The following is a 19,843-nucleotide window of genomic DNA, read 5'->3' on the forward strand; positions in this document are numbered from 1 at the left end:
TTTTTCGTGTGGTTTCCTGGCCCAGCTACAGCTCCTTCTATTTTGTTCCTGCTCCATACAGACCCTGGCTTACTGACTACTCTTCTGCTCTTCGTTTGGTACCTCGCACACTCCTGGCTTGACTCGGCTCGTTCACCACTCTGGTTGCTCACGGTGTTGCCGTGGGCAACTGCCCCTTTCCCTTGCTTGTATTCCCTTGTATGTTTGTCGTGTTTGTCGTGCACTTACTGAGTGCAGGGACCGCCGCCCAGTTGTACCCCGTCGCCTAGGGCGGGTCGTTGCAAGTAGGCAGGGACAGAGTGGCGGGTAGATTAGGGCTCACTTGTCCGTTTCCCTACCCCCCGGTCATTACATAATAACAAGCCCATACCTAGTCTACCCTGGTCCCTGACACCACTATGGACCCCCGTGAGACCCTGGCTCAGCAAATGCAGGGTCTCTCCCTACAGGTCCAGGCCCTGGCTCAGAGGGTCAACCAGCCTGATGCTAGCTTGGTAGTTCCCCTCACCGCACCTCTTGAACCCCACCTCAAGTTGCCCGACCGGTTCTCAGGGGACCGGAGGGCTTTTCTCTCCTTTCGGGAGAGTTGTAGGCTTTACTTTCGTTTAAAGCCTCATTCCTCAGGTTCTGAGAGCCAGCGGGTGGGTATAATTATTTCCCGGCTCCAGGAAGGGCCCCAAGAGTGGGCCTTCTCCTTGGCTCCTGACGCCACTGAACTTTCCTCCGTTGATTGTTTCTTTTCTGCTCTCGGACTTATTTATGACGAGACTGACAGGACTGCCTTTGCCGAGAGTCAGCTGGTGACCTTACGTCAGGGTAAGAGACCTGTTGAGGAGTATTGCTCTGACTTTAGGAAGTGGTGCGTAGCTTCTCGGTGGAATGACCCTGCCTTAAGGTGCCAGTTTAGGTTGGGTCTGTCGAATGCCCTGAAAGACCTGCTAGTTAGCTATCCCTCTTCTGACTCCCTAGACCAGGCTATGGCTTTAGCGGTACGACTTGACCGACGTCTCAGGGAACGACAACATGAACGTTTATGTGTTTTCTCCTCCGACTCCCCCATGATGCCTCCCGAAGTTCCGTTGCTTCGTTCCTCCAGGAAAGACTCAGAGATACCTATGCAACTCGGGGCCTCCGTGTCCCCCCAACAACGTAGAGAATTCCGCAGGAAGAATGGTCTCTGCTTCTACTGTGGGGATGACAAGCATCAAGTGAACAACTGTCCTAAGCGTAAGAATGCAGCCAGAGAACTTCCGCGCCTAAGTGATCATCGGGGAGGTCACTTGGGCGCACAGGTATTTCCAGTAAATAGGAAACGTACTAAGATCTTGCTTCCCTTTCAGGTCTCTTTTGGTGGTAGGTCTGCTACCGGCAGTGCCTTCGTGGATTCAGGGTCCTCTACTAATATTATGTCTGTGGAATTTGCTATGTCTCTTGCTATGCCTCTGATTGATTTGCCTAAACTTGTCCCGGTAGTGGGTATCGACTCCACTCCTCTTGGTAATGGTTATTTTACACAGCATACCCCTGTTTTTGAACTCCTTGTTGGCTCCATGCATTTGGAGCAATGCTCTGTACTGTTGATGCAGGGATTATCGTACGATTTGGTTCTAGGCCTTCCCTGGTTGCAGTTGCATAATCCCACGTTTGACTGGAATACTGGGGAGCTAACCAAATGGGGTAATGAATGTTGTACGTCATGTTTTTCTGTTAATTCTATTTCTCCCCCTGAGGAGGCGAATACGCTACCCGAGTTTGTTCAGGACTTCGCTGATGTTTTCTCTAGGGAGGCCTCCGAAGTGTTACCTCCTCATAGAGAATACGATTGCGCTATCGAATTGGTACCAGGAGCAAAGCTTCCTAAGGGTAGGATATTTAATCTTTCTTGTCCCGAACGTGAAGCCATGAGAGAGTATATCCAGGAATCCCTGGCCAAGGGTTACATTCGTCCCTCTTCTTCTCCGGTAGGTGCTGGCTTCTTCTTCGTGGGGAAGAAGGATGGTGGTCTTAGGCCATGCATTGACTACCGTAGCCTGAATAAGGTCACGGTAAGGAACCAGTATCCCCTTCCTTTGATTCCTGATCTCTTTAATCAGGTTCAGGGGGCCCAATGGTTCTCTAAATTGGATCTACGGGGGGCGTATAACCTCATTCACATCAAAGAGGGGGATGAGTGGAAGACTGCGTTTAACACGCCCGAAGGCCATTTCGAATACCTCGTCATGCCCTTTGGGTTGTGTAATGCCCCTGCGGTCTTCCAGAATTTTATAAATGAGATTTTGAGAAATTACCTGGGGATATTTCTTGTAGTGTACCTTGATGACATACTGGTGTTTTCCAAGGACTGGTCCTCCCACATTGAGCATGTCAGGAAGGTGCTCCAGGTCCTTCGGGAAAACAAACTGTTTGCCAAAACCGAAAAATGTGTGTTTGGGGTACAGGAGATACCATTTTTGGGTCAAATCCTCACTCCTCATGAATTTCGCATGGACCCCGCCAAGGTTCAGGCTGTGGCGGAATGGGTCCAACCTGCCTCCCTGAAGGCATTACAGTGTTTTTTGGGGTTCGCTAATTATTACAGGAGATTTATTGCTAACTTCTCGGTCATCGCTAAGCCTCTTACGGACCTCACTCGCAAAGGTGCTGATCTCCTCCACTGGCCTCCTGAGGCTTTCCAGGCTTTTGAGGTCCTTAAGAAGTGCTTTATCTCGGCCCCAGTGCTGGTTCAGCCCAACCAAATGGAGCCATTTATCGTGGAAGTTGACGCATCTGAGGTGGGAGTGGGGGCTGTCTTGTCCCAGGGTACCAGGTCCCTCACCCATCTCCGCCCCTGTGCCTACTTCTCCAGGAAGTTTTCGCCAACTGAGAGTAACTATGATATTGGCAACCGCGAACTCTTAGCCATTAAATGGGCATTTGAAGAGTGGCGCCACTTCCTGGAGGGGGCTAGACACCAGGTAACGGTCCTTACCGACCACAAGAATCTGGTTTTCCTAGAATCTGCCCAGAGGCTAAACCCGAGACAAGCTCGATGGGCGTTATTTTTTACCAGATTAAATTTTTTGGTTACCTATAGGGCTGGGTCTAAAAATATTAAGGCTGATGCACTGTCGCGTAGCTTCATGGCCAGCCCTCCTTCGGAGGAAGATCCTGCTTGTATTTTGCCTCCAGGTATAATCATTTCCTCGATCGATTCTGATTTAGTCTCTGAAATTGCTGCTGATCAAGGTTCAGCTCCCGGGAACCTTCCTGAGAACAAGCTGTTTGTTCCCCTGCAGTTCCGGCTAAGGGTACTTAGGGAAAATCATGACTCCGCACTATCTGGTCATCCAGGCATCCTGGGTACCAAACACCTCATTACCAGAAATTATTGGTGGCCTGGGTTGCCTAAAGACGTTAAGGCCTACGTCGCCGCTTGTGAGGTTTGTGCTAGGTCCAAGACTCCCAGGTCTCGACCAGCGGGCTTACTGCGTTCGTTGCCCATTCCCCAGAGACCTTGGACACAGATCTCCATGGATTTTATCACCGATTTGCCTCCATCCCAAGGCAAGTCGGTGGTGTGGGTGGTGGTAGACCGCTTCAGTAAGATGTGCCACTTTGTGCCCCTCAAGAAACTACCCAACGCCAAGACGTTGGCTACCTTGTTTGTCAAACACATCCTGCGTCTCCATGGGGTCCCTGTCAATATTGTTTCGGACAGAGGGGTACAATTTGTTTCATTGTTTTGGAGAGCCTTCTGTATGAAGTTGGGGATTGATCTGTCCTTCTCCTCTGCCTTCCATCCTGAAACCAATGGTCAAACGGAGAGGACTAATCAATCTCTAGAACAATACTTAAGGTGTTTTGTCTCTGACTGTCAATATGATTGGGTCTCATTCATTCCCCTCGCCGAATTTTCCCTTAATAACCGGGTCAGTAACTCGTCAGGGGTCTCTCCCTTTTTCTGTAATTTTGGGTTTAATCCACGGTTCTCCTCCGTTTCACCTGGTAGTTCCAACAATCCCGAGGTAGAGGTCGTTCATCGGGAACTGTGCACAGTCTGGGCCCAGGTTCAGAAGAACCTAGAGGCGTCTCAGAGCGTACAAAAAACTCAGGCTGATAGAAAACGTTCTGCTAACCCCCTGTTTATGGTCGGGGATCTGGTGTGGTTGTCGTCTAGGAACTTGCGTCTCAAGGTTCCGTCCAAGAAATTTGCTCCCCGGTTTATTGGGCCGTATAACGTCATTGAGGTCCTCAATCCTGTCTCCTTCCGGCTGGAGTTACCCCCGTCTTTTCGTATACACGACGTGTTTCATGCCTCCCTCCTTAAACGCTGCTCCCCGTCCTTGGCTCCCTCGAGGAGACCTCCTGTTCCCGTCCTCACCCCTGAGGGGGTGGAATTCGAGGTGGCCAGGATTGTGGACAGCAAGATGGTCCAAGGCTCCCTCCAGTACCTGGTCCATTGGAGAGGTTACGGGCCCGAGGAGAGGACTTGGGTACCCGCCCGGGATGTTCACGCTGGGGTATTGGTCAGGAGGTTCCACCTGCGTTTCCCCAGTAAGCCAGGTCCACTTAGAAAGGGTCCGGTTGCCCCTCATAAAAGGGGGGGTACTGTAAAGGATCTGCCAGGCACAGCTTCGGGGTTAACTCCCTTAATTAATCAGTCAGCACCTGAATCTACATCCCTGAGACTGACTCCAGCTTCCACCACTCAGGCTGGCAGGCTTAGGAGTGGGAGAGCCTATCGCAGCCTGGCCAGACTCAGCTAGCTCCCGCCCTCTGTCTATTTATACCTGCATTTCCTGTTCCTCCTTGCTTGTTATTCTTTTTCGTGTGGTTTTCTGGCCCAGCTACAGCTCCTTCTATTTTGTTCCTGCTCCATACAGACCCTGGCTTACTGACTACTCTTCTGCTCTTCGTTTGGTACCTCGCACACTCCTGGCTTGACTCGGCTCGTTCACCACTCTGGTTGCTCACGGTGTTGCCGTGGGCAACTGCCCCTTTCCCTTGCTTGTATTCCCTTGTATGTTTGTCGTGTTTGTCGTGCACTTACTGAGTGCAGGGACCGCCGCCCAGTTGTACCCCGTCGCCTAGGGCGGGTCGTTGCAAGTAGGCAGGGACAGAGTGGCGGGTAGATTAGGGCTCACTTGTCCGTTTCCCTACCCCCCGGTCATTACAGCAATCTTACGCTTAGGACAGTTGTTCACTTGATGCTTGTCGTCCCCACAGTAGAAGCAGAGACCATTCTTCCTGCGGAATTCTCTACGTTGTTGGGGGGACACGGAGGCCCCGAGTTGCATAGGTATCTCTGAATATTTCGGGGAGGAACGAAGCAACGGAGCTTCGGGAGGCATCATGGGGGAGTCGGAGGAGAAAACACATAAACGTTCACGTTGTCGTTCCCTGAGACGTCGGTCAAGTCGTACCGCTAAAGCCATAACCTGGTCTAGGGAGTCAGAAGAGGGATAGCTAACTAGCAGGTCTTTCAGGGCATTCGACAGACCCAACCTAAACTGGCACCTTAAGGCAGGGTCATTCCACCGAGAAGCTACGCACCACTTCCGAAAGTCAGAGCAATACTCCTCAACAGGTCTCTTACCCTGACTTAAGGTCACCAGCTGACTCTCGGCAAAGGCAGTCCTGTCAGTCTCGTCATAAATAAGTCAGAGAGCAGAAAAGAAACAATCAACGGAGGAAAGTTCAGGGGCGTCAGGAGCCAAGGAGAAGGCCCACTCTTGGGGCCCTTCCTGGAGCCGGGACATAATTATACCCACCCGCTGGCTCTCAGAACCTGAGGAATGAGGCTTTAAACGAAAGTAAAGCCTACAACTCTCCCGAAAGGAGAAAAAAGCCCTCCGGTCCCCTGAGAACCGGTCGGGCAACTTGAGGTGGGGTTCAAGAGGTGCGGTGAGGGGAACTACCAGGGTAGCATCAGGCTGGTTGACCCTCTGAGCCAGGGCCTGGACCTGTAGGGAGAGACCCTGCATTTGCTGAGCCAGGGTCTCACGGGGGTCCATAGTGGTGTCAGGGACCAGGGGTAGACTAGGTATGGGCTTGTGATTATGTAATGGCAGGGGGTAGGGAGACGGACAAGTGAGCCCTAATCTACCCACCACTCTGTCCCTGCCTACTTGCAACGACCCGCCCTAGGCGACGGGGTACAACTGGGCGGCGGTCCCTGCGCTCAGTAAGTGCACGACAAACACGACAAACATACAAAGGAACACAAGCAAGGAAAAGGGGCCGTTGCCCACGGCAACACCGTGAGCAACCAGTGTGGTGAACGAGCCGAGTCAAGCCAGGAGTGTGCGAGGTACAAAACGAAAAGCAGAAGAGTAGTCGGTAAGCCAGGGTCTGTATGGAGCAGGATCAAAAATAGCAGGAGCTGTAGCTGGGCCAGGAAACCACAAGGAAAGAACCACAAGCACCGAGGGACAGGAAGTGCAGGCTTAAATAGACCGAGGGCGGGAGCTAGCTGAGTCTGGCCAGGTTACGATAGGCTCTCCCACTCCTAAGCCTGCCAGCCTGAATGGTGGAAGCAGGAGTCAGTCTCAGGGATGTATTCTCAGGTGCTGACTTATTAGTTCTGGGAGTTAACCCCGAAGCTGTGCCTGGCAGATCCTTTACAAGATGATAGATAGATAGATAGATAGATAGATAGATAGATAGATAGATAGATAGATAGATAGATAGATAGATAGATAGATAGATAGATAGATAGATAGATAGATAGATAGATAGATATGAGATAGATAGATAGATAGATAGATAGATAGATAGATAGATAGATAGATAGATAGATAGATAGATAAATAGATAGATAGATGATAGATAGATAGATAGATAGATAGATAGATAGATAGATAGATAGATAGATAGATAGATAGATATGAGATGGATAGATAGATAGATAGATAGATAGATAGATAGATAGATAGATAGATAGATAGATAGATAGATAGATAGATAGATAGATAGATAGATAGATAGATGATAGATAGTTAGATAGATAGATAGATAGATAGATAGATAGATAGATAGATAGATAGATAGATAGATAGATAGATAGATAGATAGATAGATAGATAGATAGATAGATAGATATGAGATAGATAGATAGATATGAGATAGATAGATAGATAGATAGATAGATAGATAGATAGATAGATAGATAGATAGATAGATAGATAGATAGATAGATAGATAGATAGATAGATAGATAGATAGATAGATAGACATATATATATAGATATATATTTGTATATACATATTTCTTTATATGTGTGTATGTTTGTACAAGTGAATATCAATGTATGGCTGTACATATGTATCTCTGGGTACTGTGTGTGTGTGTGTGTGTGTGTGTGTGTGTGTGTGTGTGTGTGTGTGTGTGTGTGTGTGTGTGTGTGCATTTTTGTATGTGTGTTTATATAGTTTTTTATCTACATGTTTGTGTATAATTGTGTGTACAGGTTGTGTATGTCTGTATATGTGTACGTGTTAATGCAATGTATGTGCTTGTGTGTATGCATAAGTGTATATTAGTGTGTACTTACTTACAAAACTATGTCATTCCATGTGTCCATGTCAGGGTAGTGATAAGATTTTTAAAATCTCATCCACAAGTAGTGGACAAATTCTGGGGAGAAATCAGAACATGCAATTTTTTTCATGCGGGTTTCAATGTTTTCAATTAAACCCATGGCAAGTCCTCAGCACCAGCATGTCGCCCCCCCCCCCCCCCCCCCCCACCACATCTGGCCTCACCCTCATTATTATTTTCTTTCTTCTTTCTTTTGGAGTAAGAATAATGTTTCTATTGTGTTTCTGCCACGCCGTGCCCTTATTATACCCTCAGTATCAAACACACCTGGCATCTCTATCTGTAAATTCTTCTTTTTTTCATCTAAGTGGTTTGAGATCTGGAAATAATTAGTAAGAAACAGGAAACATTAAAAAAAGAAAGAACACACATTACCGAGCTAATGACTTCCTGAAGGTGAGGACATCAGGCCGCGGAACTGAACCCGCTAATTACAATAGTCACAATAAAAAGGAAGATTCAATTAGGAGAAGTCACTTTTTTTTCAGAAAATACAAAAAAAAGTGCAAAATACCTTTATTTTATTTTATTTTATTACACATGTTAATTTAGATCACTTTATATTATATGTATAAAATATCATTGGTGTACACGGCTACACAGATTTGCGTCTCTCACCGAGTGCCAAGGAAGGGAGAAGATCTTTGTAAAGTTGCTGTAAGAAACCTAAAGCAAGAAGCGCCTGTGCCATGAAGTAATTGGGCACTGGGTAGATGAGGGAGCAGAAGGGGGGCGAGCTCAGATGGAGCCGAGAAGAGAAGGTGGCCCAGCCAGTACCTTTATACACTACTGTCTGGGCTAGATGAGGACGGGCTAAATTACGCCCTTCCCCCTTAAGAAAATCCTGAAAGAGAGAGAGAGAGAGAGGGAGACTGTCACATTGGGTTCATGGACCCACTGGGCTGTACTGCCTTGATGGTATGGCTGCTGCCCAACAGGACACAGGTCACAGTCTATTGTTTCTTATAATGTACCAGTGGTAGCTCAGACAGTAGCAAGACAGGCTCGGCTGGGACTAGGCAGCATCCAGGCGCCAGGCATTGTGTAGCAGGACAGGTGTGGTATGCAGCACAGCACGACTTCAGCTCAACACGGCACTTGACCAGGATAGCACAGGATACAGGTTACAGGTAGCAGGAACGGGAAACACTGGGAACTGGAAAACACTTCGGAGACCATTTGCATAGACAGACTAGGATAACGACAACAAGGCTCAGGCAAGGCAGGAAGGGGCTGGGCCCCTCTTATAGTCCAAGGTGCTCATGGGCTAATTTTGAACTTGAATTCAGGTGCGCACCCTGGCCCTTTAAGAGCGGGCACAAGCGTGCCAGCACACCCTACAGGACCCGGCCGGGAGAAGCGGTAGTGAGCGCTGGCGTCTCCTGAGGAGGAGATGGGGACCAGCACTCACAGATCCATGGCTGCGGGCGTCAGGAGGTGAATGAGCCTGACGGCCCGCGGCCATGGGCATGAGACAGTCAGAATGGCAGATAGATAAATAAATGTTATTAGGTAATTTCTTTATGTAATGTAAGCGCCACACATAAACCCCCCTTTTATAAAGCAGCTCGATATATTATGTCATGTTATACAGCTTTATTTGATACGTCCCCGGTGAATCACACTCATCTATTGATGGCGTCACTAATTATTTTAATGTTTTACACAGGTGCAAGGGAAACTTCTTTCTTCATGAGACTCTGTGGCAACTGTTCACAACATAAGACTGGGACTGTGCGTTTTGAAAAAGGTATACTGAAGACTAACGCGACCTGCTGCGAAACTGACAAGTGTACTCCCCTCGTCCCCACCAGTAAGTGGTAATGGAACGATAGAGGAATAATTCATAGCAGCAGCATCTGATCGCACGATGGACACGGTACAATTGTGTGTGACAAATTGTACTCTCTGAGGACCATACACTAGAGATTTTGGATGGCAGAAAACGCTGATATAAACCATTTTCAGCTAACATAAACGAGCAAATTTCTGTAAAAAGTTGATCTGCCGGTTCGGCTTTTTGGGTCGTTGTCAAGTGTTGTCTTTGAAAAGTCGTTTAACGACATATCTGCATTCCATTACTAGAAGCCAGGACCAGGCCACAGATCAAGATCGAGATCGATCACTTCTTTGTCATTTTTCTCTTATGGCGCTATCATACAAAATGACATCCTTCGCAGACCAAACGTGGACGACAAGTCTGAAATCACTAATGTATGGCCAACTTTACCAGTGAAAATAAGGAGATAACATTGTTTTACTGTAGACTGTAAAGGAAGGATCTGTAGTATGAACTGTTCTGCTGACATCTAGTGGCCAATATGAAAACTGCTGTTTTATCATACTTAGTTTTGAAAGTTGATCAGTAATTTTTCTCTGTTTCATTTTTTTTCTTTTACCGTAAGTTCCACCAGATAAACCTGCTTCTAAAGATGAAAAATTTAAAAGCAATGGGCTAAGATGTAAATCCTGCTATGCTTCCAACTCTAAAACCTGTGATTGTAACATCTTCATGAACTGCACCAAGGAGGAGACACGATGTATGGTCCGGCATATATATGCTACAGGTAAGACCTTCAAAGATAAGTATGATGATAGCTGCAATGTTCACACCTCCAAGCATTGATACCTTTCAACTTTGGGGTTGGTGAAGTTTTTGGAGAACACCGAGGATGACAGTCCTTAACTGAATCTTCCACTTGAGCTACAGACTTGCGTTCGGCTGCTTGTTCCAGTCATATTATGAGTAGAGATGAGAAAACTTCCTGAAATTATTTTCTGGTCTGTTTCAGTCAAACTGGCCGTCAGATTCAATTTGGTCCGAAATAATTTGTGGCAAATGATAAATGCCCTGAAAAGTAATGTATGACAGTCTGAAGTCTTCTAGGACTGCATCATTGGGCCAGTGATATACAGTCAGTCCTCACTGTCATGTATGGCTGATACTACTTCTTCGGGCGGTGCGTATCCATGTGCTGATGGGCGTCACATAAAAGTAAAGGCAGCTCAAGGAGGAATGGCCAGACATGTGGCCGGAAGGTGTCTGCTCGGCGAAAGCTGCGGCAATCTGGACACAGAGAGTATCCTGGTAATACACTAATTTTGCCTCCCTCTCGGAGGCAGGGAAAAAGTCCCTAATTTTGCTTTTATAGGGAGGGTGGCGATCTAATAGTCATCCCGTTGCTTGATGCTAATGATACGTAATCGGCGCTAAGCAACCAAGCATTCCGCCTGCTGTGCTCACCAGAATGTCGCTCTACAATGGTTGGTTATGGCCAGCGTCATCATCATCGTCTGCCTCAATGAGTGTCAGCCTGGTCCCCTAGCTGTGCCTTTGAAGACTACATGTCCTCCTCCTTATCCTCCTCAAGTCCTAGCTCATCATCTTCCTCCACTTCCAATTGCACGTGATATTGTCCATGCGGGTCCCCAACAGGCACAGGACGGCAAGCAAGATGTGGAAGCTGTTACTCCTGCATCTCCTGTTGCATCAGTGTGAGCGTTGGCTCCAAAATGAATATGAGGGGATGACATTGATGCTGCTGTTGTCCTTACTCACAAATCTGGTGGCCTCTTCGAGAGTCTGAGTAGGCAACCCACGTCCCCGATGAGATGTCACTAGCTCAAAATAGCACATGCTCCCTGCGTTGGTGGTCTGGTGCATGATGTAATCCTTGACCACTTTACAATGCTCGTACAGACGATCCAGGATATCTAGCAAGTTGGAACTTCGCAGATCAAGCGGCACAAAGGCAGACCGTTCTGTCGCTGCAAGACCAGGAGGGCGTTGGACATGAGAAATTCCCACACAATAGATGCACACACAAAGCCACCACCAGCAACGCTTGCAACATTTCTGCCGCCATTTCCATCAGCTTGCCCAAGGTTTGACATCTTTTAAGCCTACACCAACAACAGCTGACCACGGTGGACTCCGATCTGCCCCTAGCAGGTTTTGAATTTTTGCCCGTATGTCGGCTCTGCTCTTTAGTGCCCCCTCCTCCTCTGATGTCAGCACATTCTCTTCCCCCTGATCCGGTTCCCAGGTCCTATCCAACATACAATCATCATCATTGTCATCATCATCATTCCCGCTACTTTTCTCAGACTATGATATGTCATGGGTTCCTTGCTACACCTCATGATTCCCATCTCTATATATTTCCCGAATGCCACCACCATGGCTACCAGTGCCAATGCCACCACTACCACCAATTGCTTCTATTGTGCTGCAGAATAACTGGAAAAGAGGAGGAGGACCAGGAGAAATGCGCTGAACACTGGCACAAAGTCCCAGTGTCAGAGACTGTGACTGAGATGATGAGTAAGCCATCCGTTCCATAATGTCATACGCTACCTCCACAATAATACGCCTATCAGAGGCAATGGACAACTGTGGCCTGCTACTACTGGCCGGACAGCTAGTGCCAACAGTGTTGCTGCTGCTACTTGCACCGCAGCCACCCGAATTCTTATTGGTGGATGAAGTGGCACAGATGTTTCCTCTTACATTACCCCATCCAGTGCCACTTTCTCATTTAACAGCCATTTTTTTTAAATGAGGCACAGCTGAGCCTGCGCCAGTTATTCTGTCCACAAGATCTATAGTTTATATTAAATTAGTGAAATTCAGAAATCACACAGGACCGCTGCTAATCAATTATTTCTGTTATCTCTGTTTTTGGGCATTGCTAGGCAATGCCTTTAGTCTGAGTCTGGATATGGTCTTCATTTAGCTTTGCCTGGTTAATTAGGGCGGATTACTTTTCTTGTGCCTATGTATACTTCAGGTCTGGATTACTCCGGTGCTGGTTATACTGTTTCTGGCATGTGCTAAACTCTTTCCAGAATCTTGTTGGTGACTTTTTTATTGTCTATGTGTTTGTTTGTATCATGGAACCTGTTGGTCCTCTGAGAGATCTAGTTTTTGTATAGTGGTTTTTGGGTATCACCAGTTGTTTCACTGGTTTGTTTGCCTTTCCTGTGTGTTTGGTCTGCTGGCAAGCTGTTGTCTTACCCTACTGTGGGATAGTATTCAGATAGGTTCATTGAGTGCTGAAAATTCTTGCCCACTGTCTATTCACCTGTTAACTGCTTGCATACTATTCATCTGCCATCCACTCCATTTATACATTGTCTCTATCTTCTACTACCTTCGGTGTTCAGTTATTCTCATCCATTGGAGATTTACTTGTGCCATTTGTTTTCTGTCAGTTTTGATAGTGATTGTCTGGTGTTGCGGTCTTGAGCACCAGCAACGTAACAGATACATGCAAAACAATTAGTGACTGACAGCACGTCTGTGACGTCTGTTTCAGAAGGCAATGACCTGCTATCGGCACCAGCATAAATATTATTGAAGAAGATTTGTGAATCATGTGATGAAGATTGGTGATTCATAAATTAATGTAAGAATTGTATAGTTGCAGCAGCACTGACTCACAGCAATGGCTGCCTGTCTAACTAGCACACTGATTAACTTCTATCTTGCCCTAAAATCTGTATCTCTATCCTACATATGCCAAACAATGCCAGTCCACCGGCATACACATTACACTCCTGGATCCTTAGGTCTCTGACTCTTTCTATCTCATGTTTATGTGGACTACCGAACACCTCCGACACCTCCTATTGGTAATAGAAAAAGATTAGTCGTTTTGTATATCCACCGACCTTTCCATAGTGCACCCCACCCTTACTGTCTGACAAGATTAATACACAGTTGAATGTATGTGATAATGGGGACACTGGGCAATGTAAATGTTGTATGGACAACTTGACCTTTAGACCAAAAAAAGGCTGATAACATGGTACCCTACTCCTGGGACCTTCAGGGATCAGCTGTAATCTGTGGGGGAACTTGGCAACAAGTGTTCAGTTTCCCAGCAGCGCCACCACAGGAGAAATGAGACACTACATGGAACCTATTCAAATAATTTAATGCACTAATGTGCCAAGTTCTCCAGTGAGAGTGCATTTTTTATTTTTGGATATTTACCTATAAAATTAGATTAAAAGATACACATTGTAAAGGATCTGCCAGGCACAGCTTCGGGGTTCACTTCCATAGGTAACCAGTCTTCACCTGAGTCTATCTCTCTGAGACTGAATCCAGCTTCCACCACTCAGGCTGGCAGGCTTAGGAGTGGGAGAGCCTATCGCAGCCTGGCCAGACTCAGCTAGCTCCCGCCCTCTGTCTATTTATACCTGCCTTTCCTATTCCTCCTTGCTTGTGATCCTTTCCGTGTGGTTTCCTGGCCCAGCTACAGCTCCTAACTACTTGATCCTGCTCCATACTGACCCTGGCTTTCTGACTACTCTTCTGCTCTGCGTTTGGTACCCCGTGCTCTCCTGGTTTGACTTTGCTCGTTCACCACTCTGTTGCTCATGGTGTTGCCGTGGGCAACTGCCCCTTTCCCTTTGCTTTATATTCCCTTGTATGTTTGTCTTGTGCACTTACTGAGTGTAGGGACCGCCGCCCAGTTGTACCCCGTCGCCTAGGGCGGGTCGTTGCAAGTAGGCAGGGACAGAGTGGCGGGTAGATTAGGGCTCACTTGTCCGTTTCCCTACCCCTATCATTACACACATATTATTTTTTTTTATCTGCAGGAGGACACCCCCATGGAGCCGCCTTACGAGGTTGCACCACCCAAGAGATGTGTGATATCCAAGTAATAGAAAAAACGTTAAATACCACCCAAGTGAAAACCAGTTTTACATGCTCAAATGAAAGTGACTGTCTCCACAACAGTTTATTATTGCTTGTCCTTACTGTCACCCTGTTTTCCAAGTGTACAACAACCACGTGAAGCCTGTCTACATATCCCCCCCCCTGTATAATATTAATATATCGAGAATAACAGTGCAAAACTACTGACGTATAACAATCTTTAGAGTAACTTTGTTTTACTTACTATTGATTGGTTTTGTGATGATTTTTGCTTTTTCTCCATTCACATCCAAAGCTAGTTAAAAAAAATCTACAGATTTCCTGTAAATATAGGGCAGTGCATTGTGCAAGCTCACATCACAGTGTGACAGGTAATGCTAAGCTGCCATATAGCTGTCTGTTTAAACCAGAGACATAGTCTGAGTGACAACAAGCAGAATCTTTACCTTTGCTTTGAATGTGAATGGAGACAAAAACATCATATAATGAAAAATTAGGGCACAATAATAAAGCAAAGTACTGTATTTTCAAACTTGCTGAATTTGTTTGAAACTTGTGAAGAATAGAGATAGTAGACATATAATATAACCTGATAAGCATCATGTAACGTTTTTAGCTATTACATCCAAAAATATCCCCAAAAATATTTTAGTGCCTTCTAACCTTAAAATAGCATAATGTAGAAGAAACAGTTTACATTCGACTAAACAGCAGGTTCCAATGTGGAATATCTCAAGAATTATCTTCACATATAGTATAAAAAAAATTCAAAAAGTCAAAAAGTTCAAGATTCGTGCATTAGACAGAGAGATGAAATGGTCAAATAGCCATCGAGATCTGTTATGGGTGGGGGGTGTAAGAAAATCCTAGTTGGAAGAAATGTTAAAATCTTTACGAAAGTAACCACTTAGATGTTTCTGTTCCTTCTCTAACCTTAATTGGAACCAGAATAGGCTGCTATGGGTCATATAAAAACCATGGACTTCAACCAGATCAACAGAGTGTAAATGTTCTTCTCCAAAAACATTCATGGGTAAATTAAATTCCATTGAGTAGATGAGAACAGGATCTGAATGTGATCCCCTTTTGGGACCAATTTGAGTTAATATATGTTGTGTGCACAGCTTTCGAATACAACTGGAATCATATTATGTTGGGTAATAAATATATATAAATATATAAAATAAGTGTGAACCTTGCTTACGTTAATTTTCCGTTATTGATAAAATTAAAGGACACTAGAGTGGGACACTAAAGCGTTCTAGGTGAAACCACCGCAAGGTCTAGATAGATAGATAGATAGAGAGACAGACAGACAGACAGAGAGATAGATAGAGAGAGATAGATAGATAGATAGATAGATAGATAGATAGATAGATAGATAGATAGATAGATAGATAGATAGATAGATAGATAGATAGATAGATAGATAGATAGATAGATAGATGATAGATAGATAGATAGATAGATAGATAGATAGATAGATAGATAGATAGATAGATAGATAGATAGATAGATAGATAGATAGATAGATAGATAGATAGATAGACCACCATCCAGCAGCATGAGTATATTAAATATAGATGGGTGCACACCCCAGGGACCCAACCAAAAATCTGAGTATAAGGAGTATTCTACGCTATACCGGCATGCCACTGCAGGGACTTTGTTCCTTCCCTGACAAGCAGGGAGAATGAGTCTCCTTAGTTATACTGCCATGTTACTGTAGAGGCTTCGCTCCTTCCCTGACAAGTGATAAAGGAGTATCCTCATCTATACCCCCATGCTACTGTAGAGAATCTGATCCTTCCCTGACAAGAAGGAAGAAGGAGTCTCCTCAGTTATACTGTCATATTACTGTAGAGAATCTGCTCCTTCCCTGACAAGCAGGAAGGAGTCTCCTCACTTATACTGCCATGTTACTGCAGAGGCTCTGCTCCTTCCCTGACAAGCTGAGAAGAAGGAGTCTCCTGAGCTATATTGCCATGCTACTGTAGAGAATCTTCTCCTTCCCTGACAAGCAGGAAGGAGTCTCCTCAGTTATACTGCCAGGGGCGTAACTAGGAAAGACTGGGCCCCATACTAAACTTTTGACTGGGCCCCCCCCCCTCCCCTGGGTTTCACACAACCCCCCTTGAAGATAGTGCCTTTTTTACAGCCCCCCTGTAGATAACACCATACAGCCCCCTCTGTAGATAACATCATACAGCCCCCCCCTGTAGATAACGCCATACAGCCCCCCTGTAGTTAACGCCATACAGCCCCCTCTGTAGATAACATCATACAGCCCCCCTGTAGATAACGCCATACAGCCCCCTGTAGATAATGCCATACAGCCCACCCTGTAGATAACGCCATACAGACCCCACTGTAGATAACGCCATACAGCCGACCCTGTAGATAACGCCATACAGCCCGCCCTGTAGATAACGCCATACAGCCCCCTGTAGATAACGCCATACACCCCCTATGTAGAGAACACCATACAGCCCCAATGTAGATAACGCCATACAGCCCCCCCCTGTAGACCTGTAGAGAACGCCATACAGCCCCCCTGTAGATAACTCCATACAGCCCCCCTGTAGATAACTCCATATAGATAGATAGATAGATAGATAGATAGATAGATAGATAGATAGATAGATAGATAGATAGATAGATAGATAGATAGATAGATAGATAGATAGATAGATCACCATCCAGCAGCATGAGAATATTAAATATAGATGGGTGCACACCCCAGGGGCCCAACCAAAAATCTGAGTATAAGGAGTATTCTACGCTATACCGGCATGCCACTGCAGGGACTTTGTTCCTTCCCTGACAAGCAGGGAGAATGAGTCTCCTTAGTTATACTGCCATGTTACTGTAGAGGTTTCGCTCCTTCCCTGACAAGTTATAAAGGAGTATCCTCATCTATACCCCCATGCTACTGTAGAGAATCTGATCCTTCCCTGACAAGAAGGAAGAAGGAGTCTCCTCAGTTATACTGCCATATTGCTGTAGAAAATCTGCTCCTTCCCTGACAAGCAGGAAGGAGTCTCCTCACTTATACTGCCATGTTACTGCAAAGGCTCTGCTCCTTCCCTGACAAGCTGAGAAGGAGACTCCTGAGCTATATTGTCATGCTACTGTAGAGAATCTGCTCCTTCCCTGACAAGCAAGGAAGAAGGAGTCTCCTCAGTTATACTGCCAGGGGCATAACTAGGAAAGACTGGGCCCCATAGAAAACCTTTGACTGGGGCCCCCCCCTCCCATGGGTGTCACACAACCCCCCCCCCTTGTAGATAGTCCCTTTTTTACAGCCCCCCTGTAGATAACGCCATACAGCCCCCCTGTAGATAACGCCATACAGCCCCCTCTGTAGATAACATCATACAGCCCCCCTGTAGATAACGCCATACAGCCCCCTGTAGATAACGCCATACAGCCCCCTCTGTAGATAACATCATACAGCCCCCCTGTAGATAACGCCATACAGCCCCCCCTGTAGATAACGCCATACAGCTCCCTCTGTAGATAACATCATACATCCCCCTGTAGATAACGCCGTACAGTCCACCCTGTAGATAACGCCATGCAGCCCCCTCTGTAGATAACGCCATGCAGCCCCCTCTGTAGATAACATCATACAGCCCCCCTGTAGATAACGCCATACAGCCCCCTCTGTAGCTAACGATATACAGACCCCCCTGTAGGTAACGCCATACAGCTCCCCCTGTAGATAACGCGATACAGACCCCCCTGTAGGTAACGCCATACAGCCCCCCGTAGGTAACACCATACAGAACCAACCTCTTTAGGTAACGCCATACAGCCCCCCTGTAGAGAACACCATACAGCCCCCCTGTAGGTAGTGCCATACAGCCCCCCCTGTATGTAACGCTATACAGCCCCCCGCCTGTAGGTAACGCCATACAGCCCCCCCTGTAGGTAACGCTATACAGCCCCCCTGTAGGTAACGCCATGCAGCCCCAACCCCCAAAAAAAATCTGACCTATAGTGTGTCCTACAAAAGACATGTATCCCCTATCCACAGTATAGGGGATACATGTGTGATCGCTGGCAGCGATAGGGAGAACGAAAGTCCCCCGAAGTTCTCCATGACTAACCTCTCACTTTCGGCGTCTGCGCAGCTCAAGAAAAATGAAAGGAGCACTGGTCACGCATGCGCACAAGCGCAACCGGCGCTCCATTCATTTCTACGGAGCTGCCGACACAGACCCCGGAAGTCTGAGGTTTGTGATGGAGAACTTCAGGGGACTTTCAGTCCCTCGTTCTCCCTATCGCTGCCAGCAATCACACATGTATCCCCTGTCCTGTGGAGATCCTGTGGATAGGGGATGCATGTCTTATGTAGGAACAACCCCTTTAATGGCAGAGCGGGGAGATACCTCCCTGCTCTGCCGTAGTGTTAAGTGGCGTCACGCTGTAGCAGCCATAGCGGCAGCTAGCGGAGCCTCCGGCCATGGTGGGGCCCCGTGCCGGTGGGCGACACGGGCCCCCTCAAGCCGCGGGCCCCGTAGCAGCCGCTACGGCTGCTATAGCGGTAGTTACGCCACTGTATACTGCCATGTTACTGCAGAGGCTCTGCTCCTTCCCTGACAAGCTGAGAAGAAGGAGTCTCCTGAGCTATATTGCCATGCTACTGCTACAACCTGAGAAGATGCTCCTTTACTGACAAGAAGTAATAGAAGTAGTGTCCTCCGTTATACCGCCATGCTACTGCAGAGACTCTGCTCCTTCCCTGACAAGCAGAGCAGAAAGCTGTTTCTATTGGCTCCTCTGCAGTTAACAAAGAATTACTATGCAGAGACCTGGCTGTGGGGGAAGTGAGGCTTTGTGGACAGATCATATGTTCAAAGTGTTTTTGATTTTTCAAAGTGTATTTTCAGATGTATTTTTGAAGCTTTTTTTGAAATGTTAAGGGGAAGTGGGAAATATTAGCTTGTAAAATGCTTCAGGAAGTGATATATTACTTCTTTTTTTACGAAGTTGTTCTGTGAACTGACTGCATGTAGGATGCCATCGGTCCTGGCAAACCCTCCATGACAGTACCTACTCCTCAACTCTTCTATCCCTCTGGATTATATACAAGATACCACCACCACGACCTTAATCACTATATATACAACTTATGTGCAGGCTCAGGTCCTCCGTCACTAGCGCCAGCTATATTCCGGTGGGTACTATCTTAGTGTTATCTAACAGCTACAGGTGCTCTTAGTATGTTTTTTTCGGGTGACTTGTATGTGATCAGTGACCAGTACTAGCAATCCCAGCCTTTGGATACTGTCAGGTAGCTCAGTACTTATATATTTATTACATGTACCTTAATTTACTACTAACTCTGTGCCTCCAAAACCAAATTCCGAATTATTAGGTGAGTTCCAAGAAATACAGATGTAGCAGAGCTGAGTTTGTTATTTTATTCAACGCATCTTTATCTCATAATGCACTTTTACATGGGACTGCAGATAGACCTCCTGCATTATATCAACTCTGTGAGTCATCACTCTGCACAGGAAACAAATGAAATTATTTGTATTTCTTTGAGTTTCCTTTTTGACTATAAGAAGACTAAGACACACATA

The 19,843-nt window shown here is 46.4% G+C and overlaps 1 pseudogene; it reads left to right on the top strand.

The window, feature by feature from the left end:
• The window catches only part of LOC142661631 (phospholipase A2 inhibitor and Ly6/PLAUR domain-containing protein-like), a 30,724-nt pseudogene extending 15,323 nt beyond the window's left edge, over nt 1–15,401 (top strand).
• Nucleotides 15,402–19,843: the final 4,442 nt, after the last annotated feature.

Source organism: Rhinoderma darwinii, chromosome 10 (genome assembly GCF_050947455.1).
Source record: "Rhinoderma darwinii isolate aRhiDar2 chromosome 10, aRhiDar2.hap1, whole genome shotgun sequence".
Lineage (NCBI taxonomy): Eukaryota > Metazoa > Chordata > Amphibia > Anura > Rhinodermatidae > Rhinoderma > Rhinoderma darwinii.